A 14,338-nucleotide genomic window follows, 5' to 3' on the forward strand; every position below is an offset into this window, starting at 1 on the left:
GCGGGTGTGCGTGTCTGTCCTTCCTCCCCACCCTTAATAATTTTTTAATCTGTTGGTCAATTGGCCGTTCCAGTGTGACAGAGGGAAAGAGCCTCCAGGAGTGATTATAAACATCCTGACTGGGGAAAAGATTTTGGGTGGAACTTGCACCTTACTAGAAACCAGATAAGACGAGCTGTGAGATGTGAATGCTTCAGAGTCCAGCCTAAGCAGAGCCCAGCCTTCGGGAGTTCTCACAGGCCAGGGGCACTATCTCTTGCTCAGGCCTTTGTGTTTAACACATAAACAAATACAGCTATTAGCAAACTTGAATACCAGGTGAATCTGTCAACAGATTCAGGAGGACAATAAATCGCTCAAGTCAGATAGTAGAGGAGTAAAGCTTTGACAGTGAGCTTTAAATGGTCTAGGCAACCAAGCAGGAGTTGCTAAAACTTGGTATTTCCAAATACATAGAACACATGACTCTGTCCTGTGGTGCTCAGTTATTCAGAAGCATAACATAAAACCTCTGTCCAGTTTCCTAATCTAAGAAAACAGATGTTAATCACATTTGAAAAACAGCGTACAAAGAGGATCCCGGCAGAACTTCCCCAGGCCTGATCTGCATATCGAGTTGTGCAACAGCTTAGTTGCTGCCCTACCAGCTGTACAGGAGCTTTCTGCTTTCCACGTAGCAAAATCAGAATGTGAAGTGATTTGTACCGGTGTTATTGCTGCATGTGTTTAAGCATGGCCTTTTGTTTTAGAAGATGTACAAAACTGCTTTTGGAAACAGTCCCTCCACCCCACCCCCCCTCCTCCCTCCTCCGCCCCCCCCTCCCCGGCCCTACTTTTTTTCCCCTCAACCGTGCTATTTCCCTGTTCTCAGCAGCTATTTAGACAAAAAGCAGAGTGGTTTTGGTTACATGTATGTCGCAGGATAGTGGAAAGACTGATGAAATTTAAATGTTTCCCAGCAGTAAAGAATTTTCAGCAAATTGTGGGTAATGGATTTTTGGTCTTCCACTTAATTCTGTTTGCCTCAGTGACACTTTGCATGAGCTCAGAGATGCTCAGCAGCTTGCTTGAGATGCGTAAGACAATCAGTTTAAATATATCAATGTGAAACTGCTTTGGCAACAGGTTATTTGCAATATCTTTCCCTTTTTTCTAGCTGATAATTAAGGTTTTCCCCCCTCACAGTTAGATTTTCTTTATGCCTGAAGAGAATGGCAACTGCACCTGCACAAGTGTGAAGGAGGAACAGCAACATTTTTGAGATAGTAAATGGTAAGAGAAAGGAAGTGCAAGGATTTAGTAGGGGGGAAAATCCCAAACAAACTGACAACAGAGACTTAAGGTCACACTGAGATGTTGCATATGGGTTGCATATGACTGTGCTCCAGCTCCTAAGACAAGGTCAGTAACTTAGCTTCCATATGGAAAAAAAGAAGGTTTTTTTAAGACTTACGGTTGTGAGGACAGAGCATGAGTAGGTAGACCAGATATGATCTATGCCTTTCTGAGTGGGCAAACCATATCCAAACAACCACTGCAGGAGGTAGGAACTTCATTAATTTTATCCCTGAAGTCCGATGCTTTGGGCAATGACCTACTTTAATAAACACTCCTACACAATATTCTTCGGTGAGGCTTTTGCTCTGCTGCAGTTTTGTCAGCAGAGACCATCTTGAAATTATGCTCAAGGGAGCAGAAAATTAATCTTTGCTTCTCTGGCAAAGCCCAAGTCTAATGTATATTCCATGAAGGACAGACATAGGAGCCATGGTGGATCCAACTCAAGAAACACAATAGTGAAGCTGCTTCAACACCTACAGCTTCAGCTAATGAAGTTGCACAGAGGTAGGGCCCAAGTGATTTTTCAGACACATGAAATCACCATATCTTTATGCCCTCAATCTTTTTAATGTAGCTCTTTGGAAACTGTTTAAGATCTCTGGGCTTACTGACAGTGCTTGCAGTATATTCATATGGCTTGTATAGCTTTAGAGTCAAATGCTATCTTTGTGATGCACTCCAGTGTTTAAATAACCAGCCTGGGAATGTCTCCTGAAGTCTCTGCTAAAGCAGTAGCACTATGGATAGTTAGAGCTGAAATTATCTCTGTGTATCCTTTTGGTTTTTGTTTTATGTCATATGTACTCTTAGAGCAAGGTTATGAGGTTGCCTTGGAGATGGAGGGCTCAGCCATGGGGCTATCTGTCATACCACAATATTCACATTAGCCAGTGTAATTGTGAATACTTTCAACAGACAATTGAGTGAAGTGACAAAAGCTTATGAAACCATCACAAGGGAATTGCATAAACTGGGCTCAGATGTTCAATTTGAGACTGTTTCATGACCGAGGAGTTTTGCAGCTGGTTGACAAAAGGTAGTGGGAGGTCAGCTGGTCTCTAGTTGTTATAACAACAACCTGTTATGTTTCTCATACAACGAGATGCCTGTAGTCTTGGCAGGATGGATTGGGAGGATGATTTCCTCTTTTCCTGGAATAATGTCTGAAAGCTGCAAATGTTTTTTTATCTGGTTGAATTTGGGATTTCTCTTGGAAGTGGCAGGATTCCCCCAAGTGCTAATGCACCATGGTGCAGCCCTTGAGGGGATCAGTGGGAAGAATTTGGGAATGCACTATCGATTAAGCTGACATGTAAGTGAGTGCATGGAAAAGAGAAGGACAGAGAGAATCTGCAGGTTTGCTGCAACATCCAGCTCAGGAAAAAAAAAAAAAAGAGACCCAACTATGCATTGCTTTTATTCCTAATGTTTAGTTTATGTCTTCCAAGGGAAAACTGGCAAGTGACCGGCTATGAATAATGTACCCATGGGGAAAGTTTGTTTCTAACCATGAACAGTTAGTGCCTGGCTTATGTCTGGGTGGGTGTGCTAGCTGTTTTATAAAGATTTCATTTTACTGAGGCAACCACATAAAAGAATTGCTTTGGAGGAATTCAAGGTGAGAATATCTTTATTCTGGATCTACATCAACACCAACACCCTTAATGCAGCAGGAGTGAAGTGCAGAGACAAACCTTTCTCCCTCGTCTCTCCATGCATCTCTCTGAGCCCCTTGCAAATTATAACTGAAGTTATATGATCCTTCATATTTCCAGCTGCTCTGGTTTGGCCTGCTCAGTAAAATCCTGGGTTTTTTTTTTACCATAGTGGCAGGACAAAGAAAAGGTACAGGCTAAAGTTATAGTTTATTGTAGTTCAGTAAAAGATGCTGATGGAGTAAGAGCTGCAAACAAAGCAAACCCCAAACATTTCCTTCAGCTATTGGAGCCACAAAAGTGATGGAGCTTGAAGATGCAGTTCTCATCAGAAGTAGTAAATCTGATTGCATAACAGCAGATTTGTGCTTTTTTTGTACACATACCTATGTCTCTCATCTGAAGACTACCAACCTTAAAGAGTCTCAGATGCTCTTCAGTACCTTGAGCCCTCACTACCCTCTGGATAAGCAGTGCCAAATACATACTTTCCTTCACCTTCTCAGCCTTCTTAAGTGCTGCAGTTTGGAGGTAATGGCAAAAGAGTTAATCTGATTCATCTGCAGTTAACTCTCTATAAGAAGGAGTCTGAGAATGATGTTTGTGTCTGCATCTGAGAGAGGCAAAATATTACATTATATATGGAAAACCCTCATTCATGCCAGTGTAAACCAGGAATAATTCTGTTTAAATTGGGTCCCATTGAGATGACTATCAGGCCTAGAGAATTCCCAGTGTACAGAATATTTTATGCTGCGGTATAGGTAGGGCCAAAAAAAACACAGCAAGCCTCAGGTAGTTAGAGAAATGCTTTCCTAACAATTCCCACCAAAAAGTTCTGTTAAAAAGCAGTTAAGGTTGCTCAAGGGCAAAACACACCCACACAAGAAATGACAGGTTAAGGGAACCTTCTTCGCATAAGCTATCATGCACACCTCATATTAACCACTCCCAGTGACAGACTCCAAACCCCAACAAGAAGCTTCCCTTGTTCTACAGGATAAAGAAGCAAACGAAATGCATATCCCTCCTACACGCTTCAGTGCGAAACCCTCTGGCTTCTGCAATGCCCACATTAGCAGCTGGTACACGTGTAGAGGCTATGGTGAGTATGGAAAAAAAGGATTAGCAAGTGCTCCCCTAAGCATGCACTCTGATGGTACAGCTGGTCTTGGGGACCTTCTTTGACTTTGTCAGACTTTCTCAGTTGTTGACCTCTCCATTTAATAGACCCCTTCCACAATGCAGAGCTAAAGAGTCATCTGATGTGTTTTATTAGATTGGAAATGAGATATTTGATATATTTACACTGAAATAAATCTCGTTCCCCCACTGCAAGAGTAGTTACACCTGCACCAGGTATTTGCATAGGACTTCTAGATTCTTTATTCCCAGCTGTGCCAGGAGAGATTTTTATGTGAAAGGAGTTTTGTCACCTAATACTACAGGGATCCTGGGCAGAATGTTGATGGCACTAAGTTGTGGTTACACTTAAAGCTTTAATTTTTAAACAGAATGTTATGACCAGCATAGCATACAATTTTATGGCTAGAACAGCACAAGGTTTTTATAGTCAGGGTCAGTTTATTATTATAAAGTAATAATTCTATAGTAAAGCACAACATTTGAAGCACAGGTTATCTTACTGTTCCTAATCACATGGACCATTTGCAGATAGGGTCAAAACTCAATACTTAGCTTGCAGTATCAGTGTATAATCACAATGTAGGCTCAAAACATGTAAAAGAATACAAGTCACACACTCAGTCTTTGGAGGAAGCAGGTGACAGTGAAGACATCCCTGACCACTGGGGGGTCATGGGTTTTGCTGTCCAGCAGAAATTGAGGACCAAGTACCACTTGGGACTTACAACTTCAAGGCTGGTAAGGAGCCTAGGAAACTTGAGGCTGATGTAGAAGGGGAGAAGAAATCTGTCTGGTGCACAGGGCCTTCCAGGCCTGATTAAGAAGGGAAAGGGTCTGATGCATGACCAGCTCAGTCAGAGAGAATGGCTGTTTGCCTTAGAAAATGGTATTAGTTATGCTAATATTACATATTACAAGTAGTGAGGAGCAGGGAAGAAACAGTTACAGATTTGCGTTGAAGAAGTGTTTGCTTCAGAGTGTGTTGGTAGTCTTCCATCTACCTTCCCACATAGCTTTATACCTTCCCGCACCTACCTGCTACTTTCATCCAAGTTATTTTCTGCTCCATGGGGTCATGGTGACCAGCACTGACCAGGTTTCACCTTGTTTAAATGCTAATACTGAGTTAGTTCTGCCTTTTTGTACCCAGGTGCTCTAGGAACAACGTCTGGGCATCACACTAACAGACCTTATGTGCTACTTCCTATACAGAGCTGCATCAAACCAAAGAATTAAAGACAAGCAGATGAAGTACAGTAGTGCTACAGACCTTTCTCTATTGAAAATGAGCTGGAGAAGACTTTGTCAAGAGGTATTAGTAATTTTGTGTCATGGGTAATGACCTTGAAGATGCTGAGTTTGGTAAAACTGAAAACCTCCTCACTAAAGCTACTGTACAGATGCTAACCCTGTGACCTGGTCATAGTCTGTTACTTGCCCAGGTGTCTCCAGAATTCTGGCACTGCTATCCCTGACTGCTATGCTGTGTCTTTGAGATGGAGAACTGAAATCATAATAAAACTGTGCTGATTACAGACTGAACATGTTATAGTTCTGCCACAGTACAATAGCCCCAGAGCGCAAACTAGTAAAAGGTCTGACATGCCTTTATAACCTCACCTTTACAAAGTCAGCATGAAGTTTTTATTTTCCTGTCCTTCAGGAAAATCTATTTCTGTCAACAAATCCCAAGGAATCAATACTCATTTAGAAAACTGTAATAACTGAAACATTAATCCTAATGCCTTTTTAATACTAAATGCCTTTATTAATGGTTTATAACTTTACCATGGGCTATGTAAGGGTGATACACAGCACAGGGTAAGCTTGGAGCAGGAGGCTTGTAAGGATGCCTATGTATGATACATGTCTCTGCTCACTGGTTCAAGAGCATGATATCAAAATGGGTGGAATCTTTTCTTTGTTTCCATTACAAGAATACATCCCATATGGGAGTCATCAGCATCAATGCTAAGCTTCCCTGTAAGCTCTTTTGAGCCACTGTTATTAAAAACACATTACACATACACCTGTACAAGTTGAAGTCTTGGAAGAACATGTCTACTTCCCAGAAATCAAAGTACTTTCAGTGCGGATGCCTGCAGGGGACAGTGATCATAAAGCAGCCAGGGAGCAAAAGGAATGCTGAGATTTCAGAGCCTGCATGATTACCCACAGCTGTACAAACAGTACAGTGGAGAAAACAGATTGACCTTGGCCATGTTTTGAGAGTGCCAGATAACCAGGTCCTTTAGCACGCTCTGTTTCAACATGAAGAGGAAAGAAGAGACGGTGACCCTGAGGAACAAGAGGAAACACAACAATGACTAAAGAAGCAACATACCAAGTCAGCAACTTAAACATCTTCAAGGGACTGATCTGAGATAGAACTGGTAGGTGATGACAGACACCTGCCTTATGTCCCTGACAGTGTGAGAAGTGGATTAGACTGGATGGATGGCAGCAGTATCTCAAGTACAAGTAGAAAGCACCCTCCAAAACATGAATTACTGTGCCTTAATTGTCCCATAAATATCCATGGCAGTGAAATTTTAGCCTGTTTGCAGGGAATTTGAAATAGAATTTGAAAGGCAGAAAGTGTTTTGGTATATTTCTAAATCCACAGGAGCATGACCATCTTTTCCCAGCTTATTAGTGCACGTATCCTTGTGCATAGAAAGAACGTTGGGGGGGGGGGCGGGAGGGGGGAAGGAGGAAGGGAGGCATTCTAGCAAATAATTGCAATGCTCATCTTGCTGACCTCCCGTTCACCCTTGCAAATAGTTATTTTCTTTGGTGTTTCCTCACATGACTGGGGAACACACCCTGTAACAGCAGGCTAACTTGCAAAAGCACAAACACTATCACTAGGCTGGTCATCAGCATCCCCTCTAACTCTTATCTTGGGCTGTGCCACGCTAGGGTTGTTAAGTTAGATGCTGAACCTCAGGGAATCAGTCCACTCCAGAATGGTGGATGAAACACAGTGGATCAGCTAACTGGTAGACCGGTCCCTAGGTGCTGGGACCATGAACCACAGGCTTGATGCAGGATGAAAACTAGAAATTAACTTCCTACAGAATCTCCTGTAACTCAGAGCAGGCTGCAGTGATGACCCTCAGAGCAGTTGTGGGAAACAGCTTGAGGATTGAAGGAAACCTTATCTTTGCTGTGCTGGAAACCTGAGTGTTACACAATACTTGTTTTTCTCACCTTGGGAATTCTGCCCTTGCAATGTGCAAATCCTCAGGCATACATGCGCTCACTGCTATCCAGCATCTTGGTAAATAGAGAATAAAGAAAAGCTGTTTGGAAAGCTTGTGAAGGTCGCTGTGAAGAACATTTCTGTAGTTCTGAAATGAAAAGAGTTCCCTAAACAAGGAAAGGAAAAATTAAATATAAATAGGTGGAAAGGGATCAGAAGGTGAAGGAAGGTGAAGGTCACTATTCTGTCACTCAGTCACTGGTGGAGGACTCACCTCCTAGCACAGGGACTATGAAAGTGCTTCCCTATTAAGGCTTCACCTCTAGCTGCTGCCAGCTTGGCAGGGAAAGCATCTCTCTGATGAAAACAAATTCCTGTGCTCCCTGAGTTGCTCCTGCAACACTGCAGCTCTCAAAGAACCTGAGTGACTTCAGGGAGAAACACTGCAGCTACCCTGGCTGGTTTGCTCTCCCTTTCAAACACTAATTCTGTATTCTACAGTCAGCCAAGCCAAGCAACCCTTTGCAAATTTTACAACCCGTTCTCCTGGCAGCCTGAAGGTATAAAGCATTCACAGTTCACAACCTGAGAACTAAGGTATAAACTGCATGAAAACACATAAAGCCTGCATGGAAGGTCCTGAATAAGGTCAGTGAATCTGCCAGGAGCAAGCACTCACCTGACTGATAAGTGAAGAGGTAAAAATAGACCATGTTAAAAGCTGATGAAAGCACAAGTAGGCATAGCATATTATTCAGATGTGTCACACAAAAATCCCCTATCTGATTTATGAGGAACTGTATGGAATATGTCTTCACCGGATATCTGCCAACTGCATACTGAGACCTTTAGAACGAATTTAGAGGAATGAATAATTACAAATTGCATGTAATGAGTAGCTGGGAAGTGGGATAAGATGCAAGATGGGTCTTTCAAAACCAGATCATGCCAAAATAAGCAATTATCTGTCTTAGATGTGATAACTCAATCTCTTTGGCAGAGGAAGCATGGTAGCTCTCACCTGTTGCACTCCAGTAAACATTTCATTCAGTGCCACTACTTAAGTGACTAAAAGGCAAACTGGAGAAGATGGAGATTAGTAGGCAAATTGTAAAGGGGCAAGGAACTGCCTGATGGGAAAAAGATAAGTCACGTTGTAAAGGTCTCATACTAAAATGAGGGGGTTCCACAAGGACCAGGCTTAAAGCTTTCGATATTTTTACTGACAGTTTATATATCTATATATATATAGATATACAAAATTTAAAAAAAAAAAAACAACACCAAAAAACAAGCCAAAACAAACACACAAAAAAAACCCAACCCAAAACCCCAACAGGAGTGTTGTGAAACACGACTGATGTGTGATGAAATCTGTCAACAGCAGAAAGCTGGAGGGTGTTGCCAGCACTCAGTTAAGTTATGGGTATCACAGGCAGAAATCCCTGAGAGATAAAATTATACAAATAGAATCAATCACTGTAGTGACAAATGGACAGAAAAAAAGGTGGAAATTATGCTAACAGCATTGTAGAAAAGGCACTGGATAAACTTCATCTGGAATACTGTATACAGTTCCAGTTAGCTCCATTTTCCAGAAAGCACTGGAACTGGTGCTGTGAAGAAATGTCCAAATTATGGGGATTCCAAATTACAGAAAATTATGGGGATCGGACAGCCTGTCCTGTAAGACATGGGAAGAATTTCAGCAAAGCAAATGATGACAGAGCTTACAATTTCTCTCCATAAACACTGTGGGGGGACAGGAAGGAAAAAGACAAACTATTTAACCTGAAGGGCAATCTGACCCAAAAATATCTGAGTGCAAATTGGCCATCAACAGACTGAGTCCTGAAATTAGAGGCGAGTTCCTAGCTACCAGAGGCATGACCAAGCCGGCTTCCCATAGAGGAAGACAGCAGCAAATGTTGCCAATTTTCAGTATAAGGTGTGTTTAGTTTCCAAAGAGCCTGTACCCTATGCCTGCCTGCAGCGACCTGGGCCAGGCTCAGTGTTCCAAGGGATCAATTCCCATCTCTGTCCCTGCTCCTGTCCTCAGAGCAACTGCTGGTGGCATCCCAGGAAGGCATTCCTGGAGCCTGTTCTTACACAAGCAGGTGTCTCACCATTTGCGAGACTGGGATGCAAATCTTTGAGCCTTTGTCTCCCAGCCCTGGAGGAAGGTTGCTCCCTTTTCTCACAGTGCTGCACAAAACACAAAATCCTCTTCTATTTCTCCAGCTGCCCCGGGCATTGCTTAGTACTTGCCAGGTTTCCAAAGGTGTTCTTCGTTTTGATCTCAGGCAGTAGTTAAACATCTCGTTTCTACAGCCCAGGTGCTTCCTCCACCAAGGCAACAGGGAACAAGCATGCTCTGTGGCAGGCAGGTTGCTGAGCCCCCATGCAATGACCCTGCCATTCCATGGCTCTTTGCCTCTGGGCTGCACAAGTGTCTGTGGGGACCTACCAGAACAAGCCCGGGGTCTAGCCAAAAGAGATGTGCCAGTGCAATCACCAGAAGGTGCATGCAGGATCATAGGGAGAGCAGGAGGAAGGGGAGGCACACAGCTACTGTTGGTTATCCATGTGATGGCTACACATCCATAGTGGACAAGCCACCTTTCTCACTGGGGAAAGAAATGTGTATTTTGAACAGTTTAACGTGATCTTTGCTGGATCCAACTACTTTAAAAACAGCATGTTGACCATAGTGAATGACTAGGTGCTAAAGCACATCACAGAAGTGCTCTTTTGTGTTTGTGAACTTCAAAACCTCATTCTTGGAAGAAGGGGCAGAGGAGAGTGTGGGTCAGGAAATAGGACTGTGAGCTCTGTCAAGTGCACCAACACATAGGGGGTACCTCAGACCTCTGAAGCTACTGATCATGTTCCAGGGACTGGCTTTCTACATGTGTCCATAGCAATGTACACTTTCACCTCCACTGCTTTAACGTGCAGCTACACCCGCCTCCCCCAGGCTCGAGGCTGACAGCCAGGAAAATGCCCTTTGTCACCTTGGCACTGCTGGCCATGCCAGATTCACTGAGCCACCCACCTTTTCTCTTCAGCATGGTACTGGCCTTGCAATAACTGAAGCTTTTCCAAATCCTCCTTGAAGCCGCCTCCTCTCTGCTCTCCCTCCTCTTCGCTAGCAATGGCTTTCTGTGGCCAGGGGCAAGGAGTGGGTACCTGCAGGGTGTCCATCCCCTGGGAAAGCGACGTCTGTTGGGAAAGTAAAAGCTGACTTTTCCCTTGCGCACATTGGCATCAAGGAGGTGCACTGAGCTTGTCCATCTGTGCAGCTCACGTGGGTGTAAACTCTGCTGACACTGAGGGGTCCCATGGGATTTGAGGAGATCTGGCCAGTTTACATAGAAAGTGTTAACAGGGAACACGCTGTGAGCAAGCTTATGGAAGGCAGGGGATATTTTACATTCTCTGTGAGCACAATACAGTCTTGGCCTGTCCAATACCTATTCTAATGGTGACATCATTCAGAGTTAAACCTGTTCCTAGGCAGAGGGGACACACAATTGTCCCAATAAATAGCTCAGGAGTCTATCTTTAGTGCAGAGCTCCAGCACATAGGGAGAAAAGCTGCTATTTTGTCTGCTCCCATATATGTTGGCCCTGATGCCCTAGTTTGGCTGACCTTTCACTAGTGTAAAACCTCCAAGGGCTATTTTCATCCTAGTGTAAATCAGTGTAGCTTCAGAGTTGGCATCACAGGAAGTTCTTATCTCATAGGGACTGTCCCGGCACAACCTTCCTCGCAAGCACACCTCTGGGCTTGAGATAACAGGATCTGCTGTATGTGCTGACTGCTGCTGGCTGTGGCTGTCCCCCGCAACTGAGGAATCACGAGCCAGTCATTTAGGATTCCCCCTTCCTTAACTGTGGCCCGAAACAACCACCAGTATCTTCCCTTCAGGCAGTGTTTCTGCCACGCTGCTCCCTCACTGCAGCTGGGCTCCTCCCAGGTGAGGAGTGTAGCTCTGTCTCCTGTGCTGGAGAGACAGGGAGGTGTCTGCACAAAGCCATTTATCCCTCCTACAATCTGACCCGTGTCTCTGGGGAGCACCCTGGACAACTGTGGTCCTGACACTGGTGCTTCATTTAGAATGAGGTGGGGGGTAAATCTACACCCTACTGCTTTTCAGTCATAGTGTTTCACACGCAGAAGCATTGTAATTCTCCTCCTGCTTGTTGCTCCTAGCTGCCACGTGTTAGGTAGGATGTTAGATAATGCACATCCTCCCATGTTCTGGCAGAGCTCTTTTCCCAAAGTGGAATAAATGGTTTTCATCTTGCTATACTAGATATTCAACATCGCTTAGTATAAAGGATGCATATATTTATATCTGCCTGTAATCAAGAAACAGTTCCTATCTATGGCAACAACTGCCTACGACATAGAGGGGTTGGATTTTGTCACGTGATGGTTGTCGAAATGACTATCTTTTGTAATCAGTAGCCCAGGAGTTTTTCTCAGAAGATTTGCATTGCATGATCAACAACAACAGTAGTCCAAGCCAATTTGATGAAAGGGACAGTTAATCCCAAAGAGCCAAGTAAATGGAATGTGCCCTGCTCTGTGGGGGCATCACTCAGCTACGTGCATACAGCTGGGCATGCCTGGTGTTAGTCAGAAGTCTGGGGGTTGTTTGGTGTTTTGGTTGGGGGCTTTTTGTTGGTTTGGTTTGATTGTTGATTGTTTATTGCTTGTTTGGGGGTTCTGTGCGTGCTTTGTGGGGGTCTGGGGGGGTGGGGTGTTTTTTAGTTTTTTTTTTTCTGTAAGAAAAGCATCCACAGTTGTTCCACAAGAAAGGAACAAGTAATCTACCCACATGGAATATATGCAGTTGCCCTTGTTTCCTCCTTGCTTACTTTCACCTTCTGCTAACGTAATCTGGGTGACAAGGTTTTTCCAAATCCAAATTAGGATAAACTGCAGTTGGGTGCAACAGATGAAGGGGAACAACAATCAGGCTTTTAATAAGTAAGTGATAGGCATACAGGGCAGATACTGAAGTGCATAAACCTTGCAGTAGTTTGCAGAAGTGGGCAAAGGCAGTTAACTCATCCACACAGGTAGAGTCCTACAGCTGTAGGGTGTCCGTGCTTCACTGCCCACTCTCCCCTTCCCCTGGAGGCAGCTACTGCTGAGATGGAACAGCTGAGCTGCATGGGAAGCAACTCCTAACCCAGTGAAGTTGGGTAAACCTAACCTGACACAGTAAAACAAACTCCTCACCCAAGTAGGGGAGTGGAAAGAAGCCCAAGGCTTGGTTCTCCATGGAGGTAAAGCACCCCAGGAGACAGAGCCTGATACCTGAGCAAGGTCATTCCCACCCCACATATGAACAACAGTGATTTGCACCTGCTTTGCAGATGCATGTGCCTACACAGTGCTACACAGTGCAGTGAAGGGGACACTCTGAGTCATGTTCAATGCAAAGTCAGGTCTGAGCTGACCACAGAAGCCAGCCTGTGAAGCGGGCTCTCCTCAATATTGATCCTGCAGAGCTCCACACAGCCTAGCAATGGAACAGCACCTCTAAAAAGGACCAGTCACTGACTATACGCACTTTCCTAGGCTGCTGCAGTGTGAAGTTAAAGAGGTTGGCATTAATCATAAGTGAAGGTACCAAGACATGCCAAGCTCAAGCCTGGTGCTTGGTGCTGGCTATGCTGCACTTCAGGGCACCTGATTGTGTCTCTCTGAGCTGCCCACTGAACCAGCAAAGCTGACTTTTGCCTCTCCAAGGATAAATAGCCAGGAGTGGGACTGGTTCACGGCATTCACAAGAAGATGAAATGGCCAAGATAGAACAGGGAGCTGGCAGAAGACCCTGAAGAGTTCGGTATGCTGTCCTACTACCATTGCAGGAGGGGAAATAGCAGAGGTTAGAGCAGGGACACTAGTTTGTACCCTCCCATTTCAGCTTCCCAAGCTCTGATGTAGCTAAAATATGTAGCAAAGCCACCACCATTTCAGCTGCTTACTTTGCCAATGGGGAAAGCCAAACTTGACTCACGCCAGCATTCCCTGTGTCTTGCTGCCACAAGGCCCAGAAGCAGCTCTGTTCATCCTGATGAAAGGAAGATGGTGCTTTTATTTCTCTGTCAGGCTTAGGAAAGCTGCAACACAGCAGAACAGATAGAAGGAGAGCTCAGAAAAGCCTCACAAAGTGGTAAGAACCCAGGCTGAGTGTGGGGCCAGGTGCCCAGGATGTCCCCAAGATGTCCATTCGCAAGTAACCTAACGTGCTCCTCACCAGGCTGCCTGAGAGCTGCTGGAAACCAAAGCGTGGGACTGGAAAGTGGTGTAGCTGAGAGGGATTAACATTGCCATGCCCTATGTGCTGCAAGTTTCCACTGCTTACATGCTGGGAGGGAGCAAGTTCCTCCTGCCCAACAAGTGGCTGCCCCAGCCTGCAACTTGGCCCCACTTGGATTCACACATGCCCCACAATGCCTTCACACAGATATATTTATCAAGCTAAAAGCAGTTCTAGTTAACTGTTGTGTTGACTCTGAGGCCTAGCTGTGCTGTCTAGGAGGGAAAAAGAGGCCACCTGGAGCTGCATAAAGGTCACAAGCCTCCAAAATAAAGAGGGCAGCATGCTGGTGGGAGGCTGGATACTTACTGGAGTGGCAGAATTCCTGCAGCAATACAGAAATGGCTCATTTTCACACCACAGTCCCTCCCCAACCATTGAAAGAAAGTAAATTACTTTTTACCTATTTTCTGGAATGTGTGACTTTATAGAGGTGCACTTTGTGCTCTTGTCATGAAAGGGAATCCAGTCCAGTGGGACAAAGTCATTCTTGGAATAACTTTCAATGAAATCAGGAGTTGCAACTGGTCTGACTTTGGCATAAAAAGTCCTCAGGATATTGGTGGCTGCTGCAGTCATGTTTTTGTAGGCAGTCTGGATCTACTAGTTTTCCTAGTATAATAATTGCACTAAGAACTGTGATGTTTTGT

At 44.4% G+C, this 14,338-nt stretch overlaps 1 long non-coding RNA gene across 1 annotated transcript in view; it reads right to left on the minus strand.

The window, feature by feature from the left end:
- The window catches only part of LOC133278475 (uncharacterized), a 168,317-nt gene that overhangs the window by 28,477 nt on the left and 125,502 nt on the right, over positions 1-14,338 (minus strand). The window lies entirely within an intron of this gene.

Source organism: Pezoporus flaviventris, unplaced genomic scaffold, assembly GCF_033815535.1.
Source record: "Pezoporus flaviventris isolate CSIRO_AGI_PZ_B2104156 unplaced genomic scaffold, CSIRO_AGI_Pfla_v1 ptg000066l, whole genome shotgun sequence".
Taxonomy (NCBI): domain Eukaryota; kingdom Metazoa; phylum Chordata; class Aves; order Psittaciformes; family Psittacidae; genus Pezoporus; species Pezoporus flaviventris.